This window comes from Carassius gibelio, chromosome A3 (assembly GCF_023724105.1).
Source record: "Carassius gibelio isolate Cgi1373 ecotype wild population from Czech Republic chromosome A3, carGib1.2-hapl.c, whole genome shotgun sequence".
NCBI classification, from domain to species: domain Eukaryota; kingdom Metazoa; phylum Chordata; class Actinopteri; order Cypriniformes; family Cyprinidae; genus Carassius; species Carassius gibelio.
The window spans coordinates 51096-58940 of record NC_068373.1 but is presented as its reverse complement, the minus strand read 5'-3'; the positions used below and the strand labels follow the sequence as shown (position 1 = coordinate 58940).

The window sequence follows — 7845 nt, the reverse complement described above, 5'->3', positions numbered from 1 at the left end:
GAGGCGGTCTCCCATCCAAGCACTAAACAGGTCCATACCTCCTAAGATTCAAAGATTGGGCATTTACTCTTTTTTTTTTTTTTTTGTTGCAAGATTATTATGTAATTAGTAAAAATTGCCAAAAATATTACAGCAACTGGTATTTCCCGGCCGTCTTCCATCCAAGTACTAACCAGGCAAAACCTGCTATTATTCAGAGATCGGGCATTGACTTTTTTTTTTTTTTTCAAGATTATTATATAATTTGTGAAAAATTTCCAAAAATCTTAAAGCAACTGGTATTACCAGGGTGTCTCCCATCCAATTACTAACCAGGCCCATACATGCTAAGATTCAGATATGGGGCATTGACTCCTTTCTTTTTTTCTTGCAAGATTATTATATAATTTGTGAAAAATTTCCCAAAATCTTAAAGCAACTGGTATTACCAGGGGGTCTGCCATCCAATTACTAACCAGGCCGAAACCTGCTTAGTTTCCGAGCTCAGACATGATCTGGCATAGCCAGGGTGGAATGGCCATAAGCGAAGACTGCTGCAAAGAGAGAGCTATTTAAAGATCAGCCAATCTAATCGCCGGTACATTATACAGGACCAAACCTGCTTAGCTTCCGAGAGCAGACGAGATCAGGCATAGCCAGGTTGTTACGGTCGCAAGCGAAGGATACTGCAAAGAGAAGACTATTTAAAGATCAGCCAATCAAATCGCCCATACATTATATAAGTAGGAATGAAAATCCAAAAGCTTACAGCACCTGGTATTCCGAGGCGGTCTCCCATCCAAGCACTAACCAGGCCAATACCTGCTAAGATTAAGAGATCGGGCATTGGCTCTTTTTTTTTAAGATTATTATATAATTAGTAATAAATTTCCAATAATATTAGAGCACCTGGTATTACCAGGGGGTCTCCCATCCAAACACTACACAGGTCAATGACTGCTAAGATTCAAAGAATGGGCATTCACTCTTTTTTTTTTCAAGATTATTATATAATTTGTGAAAAATTTACAAAAATCTTAAAGCAACTGGTATTACCAGGGGGTCTCCCATCCAATTACTAACCAGGCCCAAACCTGCTTAGCTTCCGAGCTCAGACATGATCTGGCATAGCCAGGGTGGTATGGCCATAAGCGAAGACTGCTGCAAAGAGAGAGCTATTTAAAGATCAGCCAATCTAATATAAGTAGGAAAGAAAACCCTAAAGCTTAAAGCACCTGGTATTCCCAGGCGGTCTCCCATCCAAGCACTAACCAGGCCAATACCTGCTAAGATTAAGAGATCGGGCATTGACTCTTTTTTTTTTTTTTTTTTTTTTTTTAAAGATTATTATATAATTAGTAATAAATTTCCAATAATTTTAGAGCACCTGGTTTTCCGAGGCGGTCTCCCATCCAAACACTAAACAGGTCCATAGCTGCTAAAATTCAAAGATTGGGCATTGACTCTTTTTGTTTCAAGATAATTATATAATTAGTACAAATTTCCAAAAATATTACAGCAACTGGTATTCCGAGGCGGTCTCCCATCCAAGCACTAAACAGGTCCATACCTCCTAAGATTCAAAGATTGGGCATTTACTCTTTTTTTTTTGTTGTTGTTGCAAGATTATTATGTAATTAGTAAAAATTGCCAAAAATATTACAGCAACTGGTATTTCCCGGCCGTCTTCCATCCAAGTACTAACCAGGCAAAACCTGCTATTATTCAGAGATCGGGCATTGACTTTTTTTTTTTTTTTTCAAGATTATTATATAATTTGTGAAAAATTTCCAAAAATCTTAAAGCAACTGGTATTACCAGGGTGTCTCCCATCCAATTACTAACCAGGCCCATACATGCTAAGATTCAGATATGGGGCATTGACTCCTTTCTTTTTTTCTTGCAAGATTATTATATAATTTGTGAAAAATTTCCCAAAATCTTAAAGCAACTGGTATTACCAGGGGGTCTGCCATCCAATTACTAACCAGGCCGAAACCTGCTTAGTTTCCGAGCTCAGACATGATCTGGCATAGCCAGGGTGGAATGGCCATAAGCGAAGACTGCTGCAAAGAGAGAGCTATTTAAAGATCAGCCAATCTAATCGCCGGTACATTATACAGGACCAAACCTGCTTAGCTTCCGAGAGCAGACGAGATCAGGCATAGCCAGGTTGTTACGGTCGCAAGCGAAGGATACTGCAAAGAGAAGACTATTTAAAGATCAGCCAATCAAATCGCCCATACATTATATAAGTAGGAATGAAAATCCAAAAGCTTACAGCACCTGGTATTCCGAGGCGGTCTCCCATCCAAGCACTAACCAGGCCAATACCTGCTAAGATTAAGAGATCGGGCATTGGCTCTTTTTTTTTAAGATTATTATATAATTAGTAATAAATTTCCAATAATATTAGAGCACCTGGTATTACCAGGGGGTCTCCCATCCAAACACTACACAGGTCAATGACTGCTAAGATTCAAAGAATGGGCATTCACTCTTTTTTTTTTCAAGATTATTATATAATTTGTGAAAAATTTACAAAAATCTTAAAGCAACTGGTATTACCAGGGGGTCTCCCATCCAATTACTAACCAGGCCCAAACCTGCTTAGCTTCCGAGCTCAGACATGATCTGGCATAGCCAGGGTGGTATGGCCATAAGCGAAGACTGCTGCAAAGAGAGAGCTATTTAAAGATCAGCCAATCTAATATAAGTAGGAAAGAAAACCCTAAAGCTTAAAGCACCTGGTATTCCCAGGCGGTCTCCCATCCAAGCACTAACCAGGCCAATACCTGCTAAGATTAAGAGATCGGGCATTGACTCTTTTTTTTTTTTTTTTTTTTTTTTAAAGATTATTATATAATTAGTAATAAATTTCCAATAATTTTAGAGCACCTGGTTTTCCGAGGCGGTCTCCCATCCAAACACTAAACAGGTCCATAGCTGCTAAAATTCAAAGATTGGGCATTGACTCTTTTTGTTTCAAGATAATTATATAATTAGTACAAATTTCCAAAAATATTACAGCAACTGGTATTCCGAGGCGGTCTCCCATCCAAGCACTAAACAGGTCCATACCTCCTAAGATTCAAAGATTGGGCATTTACTCTTTTTTTTTTGTTGTTGTTGCAAGATTATTATGTAATTAGTAAAAATTGCCAAAAATATTACAGCAACTGGTATTTCCCGGCCGTCTTCCATCCAAGTACTAACCAGGCAAAACCTGCTATTATTCAGAGATCGGGCATTGACTTTTTTTTTTTTTTTTCAAGATTATTATATAATTTGTGAAAAATTTCCAAAAATCTTAAAGCAACTGGTATTACCAGGGTGTCTCCCATCCAATTACTAACCAGGCCCATACATGCTAAGATTCAGATATGGGGCATTGACTCCTTTCTTTTTTTCTTGCAAGATTATTATATAATTTGTGAAAAATTTCCCAAAATCTTAAAGCAACTGGTATTACCAGGGGGTCTGCCATCCAATTACTAACCAGGCCGAAACCTGCTTAGTTTCCGAGCTCAGACATGATCTGGCATAGCCAGGGTGGAATGGCCATAAGCGAAGACTGCTGCAAAGAGAGAGCTATTTAAAGATCAGCCAATCTAATCGCCGGTACATTATACAGGACCAAACCTGCTTAGCTTCCGAGAGCAGACGAGATCAGGCATAGCCAGGTTGTTACGGTCGCAAGCGAAGGATACTGCAAAGAGAAGACTATTTAAAGATCAGCCAATCAAATCGCCCATACATTATATAAGTAGGAATGAAAATCCAAAAGCTTACAGCACCTGGTATTCCGAGGCGGTCTCCCATCCAAGCACTAACCAGGCCAATACCTGCTAAGATTAAGAGATCGGGCATTGGCTCTTTTTTTTTAAGATTATTATATAATTAGTAATAAATTTCCAATAATATTAGAGCACCTGGTATTACCAGGGGGTCTCCCATCCAAACACTACACAGGTCAATGACTGCTAAGATTCAAAGAATGGGCATTCACTCTTTTTTTTTTCAAGATTATTATATAATTTGTGAAAAATTTACAAAAATCTTAAAGCAACTGGTATTACCAGGGGGTCTCCCATCCAATTACTAACCAGGCCCAAACCTGCTTAGCTTCCGAGCTCAGACATGATCTGGCATAGCCAGGGTGGTATGGCCATAAGCGAAGACTGCTGCAAAGAGAGAGCTATTTAAAGATCAGTCAATCTAATCGCCGGTACATTATATAAGTAGGAAAGAAAACCCTAAAGCTTAAAGCACCTGGTATTCCCAGGCGGTCTCCCATCCAAGCACTAACCAGGCCAATACCTGCTAAGATTAAGAGATCGGGCATTGACTCTTTTTTTTTTTTTTTTTTTTTTTTTAAGATTATTATATAATTAGTAATAAATTTCCAATAATATTAGAGCACCTGGTATTCCGAGGCGGTCTCCCATCCAGACACTAAACAGGTCCATGACTGCTAAGATTCAAAGAATGGGCATTGACTCTTTTTTTTTTCAAGATTATTATATAATTTGTGAAAAATTTACAAAAATCTTAAAGCAACTGGTATTCCCAGGGGGTCTCCCATCCAATTACTAACCAGGCCCAAACCTGCTTAGCTTCCGAGCTCAGACATGATCTGGCATAGACAGGGTGGTATGGCCATAAGCGAAGACTGCTGCAAAGAGAGAGCTATTTAAAGATCAGCCAATCTAATATAAGTAGGAAAGAAAACCCTAAAGCTTAAAGCACCTGGTATTCCCAGGCGGTCTCCCATCCAAGCACTAACCAGGCCAATACCTGCTAAGATTAAGAGATCGGGCATTGACTCTTTTTTTTTTTTTTTTTTTTTTTTAAAGATTATTATATAATTAGTAATAAATTTCCAATAATATTAGAGCACCTGGTTTTCCGAGGCGGTCTCCCATCCAAACACTAAACAGGTCCATAGCTGCTAAGATTCAAAGATTGGGCATTGACTCTTTTTGTTTCAAGATAATTATATAATTAGTACAAATTTCCAAAAATATTACAGCAACTGGTATTCCGAGGCGGTCTCCCATCCAAGCACTAAACAGGTCCATACCTCCTAAGATTCAAAGATTGGGCATTTACTCTTTTTTTTTTTTTTGTTGTTGCAAGATTATTATGTAATTAGTAAAAATTGCCAAAAATATTACAGCAACTGGTATTTCCCGGCCGTCTTCCATCCAAGTACTAACCAGGCAAAACCTGCTATTATTCAGAGATCGGGCATTGACTTTTTTTTTTTTTTTTCAAGATTATTATATAATTTGTGAAAAATTTCCAAAAATCTTAAAGCAACTGGTATTACCAGGGTGTCTCCCATCCAATTACTAACCAGGCCCATACCTGCTAAGATTCAGATATGGGGCATTGACTCCTTTCTTTTTTTCTTGCAAGATTATTATATAATTTGTGAAAAATTTCCAAAAATCTTAAAGCAACTGGTATTACCAGGGGGTCTGCCATCCAATTACTAACCAGGCCGAAACCTGCTTAGTTTCCGAGCTCAGACATGATCTGGCATAGCCAGGGTGGAATGGCCATAAGCGAAGACTGCTGCAAAGAGAGAGCTATTTAAAGATCAGCCAATCTAATCGCCGGTACATTATACAGGACCAAACCTGCTTAGCTTCCGAGAGCAGACGAGATCAGGCATAGCCAGGTTGTTACGGTCGCAAGCGAAGGATACTGCAAAGAGAAGACTATTTAAAGATCAGCCAATCAAATCGCCCATACATTATATAAGTAGGAATGAAAATCCAAAAGCTTACAGCACATGGTATTCCGAGGCGGTCTCCCATCCAAGCACTAACCAGGCCAATACCTGCTAAGATTAAGAGATCGGCATTGGCTCTTTTTTTTTAAGATTATTTTATAATTAGTAATAAATTTCCAATAATATTAGAGCACCTGGTATTACCAGGGGGTCTCCCATCCAAACACTACACAGGTCAATGACTGCTAAGATTCAAAGATTGGGCATTCACTCTTTTTTTTTTCAAGATTATTATATAATTTGTGAAAAATTTACAAAAATCTTAAAGCAACTGGTATTACCAGGGGGTCTCCCATCCAATTACTAACCAGGCCCAAACCTGCTTAGCTTCCGAGCTCAGACATGATCTGGCATAGCCAGGGTGGTATAGCCATAAGCGAAGACTGCTGCAAAGAGAGAGCTATTTAAAGATCAGTCAATCTAATCGCCGGTACATTATATAAGTAGGAAAGAAAACCCTAAAGCTTAAAGCACCTGGTATTCCCAGGCGGTCTCCCATCCAAGCACTAACCAGGCCAATACCTGCTAAGATTAAGAGATCGGGCATTGACTCTTTTTTTTTTTTTTTTTTTTTTAAAAGATTATTATATAATTAGTAATGAATTTCCAATAATATTAGAGCACCTGGTTTTCCGAGGCGGTCTCCCATCCAAACACTAAACAGGTCCATAGCTGCTAAGATTCAAAGATTGGGCATTGACTCTTTTTGTTTCAAGATAATTATATAATTAGTACAAATTTCCAAAAATATTACAGCAACTGGTATTCCGAGGCGGTCTCCCATCCAAGCACTAAACAGGTCCATACCTCCTAAGATTCAAAGATTGGGCATTTACTCTTTTTTTTTTTTGTTGCAAGATTATTATGTAATTAGTAAAAATTGCCAAAAATATTACAGCAACTGGTATTTCCCGGCCGTCTTCCATCCAAGTACTAACCAGGCAAAACCTGCTATTATTCAGAGATCGGGCATTGACTTTTTTTTTTTTTTCAAGATTATTATATAATTTGTGAAAAATTTCCAAAAATCTTAAAGCAACTGGTATTACCAGGGTGTCTCCCATCCAATTACTAACCAGGCCCATACCTGCTAAGATTCAGATATGGGGCATTGACTCCTTTCTTTTTTTCTTGCAAGATTATTATATAATTTGTGAAAAATTTCCCAAAATCTTAAAGCAACTGGTATTACCAGGGGGTCTGCCATCCAATTACTAACCAGGCCGAAACCTGCTTAGTTTCCGAGCTCAGACATGATCTGGCATAGCCAGGGTGGAATGGCCATAAGCGAAGACTGCTGCAAAGAGAGAGCTATTTAAAGATCAGCCAATCTAATCGCCGGTACATTATACAGGACCAAACCTGCTTAGCTTCCGAGAGCAGACGAGATCAGGCATAGCCAGGTTGTTACGGTCGCAAGCGAAGGATACTGCAAAGAGAAGACTATTTAAAGATCAGCCAATCAAATCGCCCATACATTATATAAGTAGGAATGAAAATCCAAAAGCTTACAGCACCTGGTATTCCGAGGCGGTCTCCCATCCAAGCACTAACCAGGCCAATACCTGCTAAGATTAAGAGATCGGGCATTGGCTCTTTTTTTTTAAGATTATTATATAATTAGTAATAAATTTCCAATAATATTAGAGCACCTGGTATTACCAGGGGGTCTCCCATCCAAACACTACACAGGTCAATGACTGCTAAGATTCAAAGAATGGGCATTCACTCTTTTTTTTTTCAAGATTATTATATAATTTGTGAAAAATTTACAAAAATCTTAAAGCAACTGGTATTACCAGGGGGTCTCCCATCCAATTACTAACCAGGCCCAAACCTGCTTAGCTTCCGAGCTCAGACATGATCTGGCATAGCCAGGGTGGTATGGCCATAAGCGAAGACTGCTGCAAAGAGAGAGCTATTTAAAGATCAGTCAATCTAATCGCCGGTACATTATATAAGTAGGAAAGAAAACCCTAAAGCTTAAAGCACCTGGTATTCCCAGGCGGTCTCCCATCCAAGCACTAACCAGGCCAATACCTGCTAAGATTAAGAGATCAGGCATT

General features: G+C 38.7%; 6 pseudogenes; all 6 read right to left on the bottom strand.

Moving 5' to 3' along the window:
• Positions 1-1013: 1013 nt before the first annotated feature.
• Positions 1014-1132, bottom strand: LOC127964524 (uncharacterized; annotated as a pseudogene).
• A 1393-nt stretch (positions 1133-2525) lies between these two features.
• LOC127964461 (uncharacterized) lies at positions 2526-2644 on the bottom strand (annotated as a pseudogene).
• A 1392-nt stretch (positions 2645-4036) lies between these two features.
• Positions 4037-4155, bottom strand: LOC127964398 (uncharacterized; annotated as a pseudogene).
• Positions 4156-4527: 372 nt separating this feature from the next.
• Positions 4528-4646, bottom strand: LOC127962515 (uncharacterized; annotated as a pseudogene).
• A 1392-nt stretch (positions 4647-6038) lies between these two features.
• Positions 6039-6157, bottom strand: LOC127961455 (uncharacterized; annotated as a pseudogene).
• Positions 6158-7556: 1399 nt separating this feature from the next.
• LOC127964355 (uncharacterized) lies at positions 7557-7675 on the bottom strand (annotated as a pseudogene).
• Positions 7676-7845: the final 170 nt, after the last annotated feature.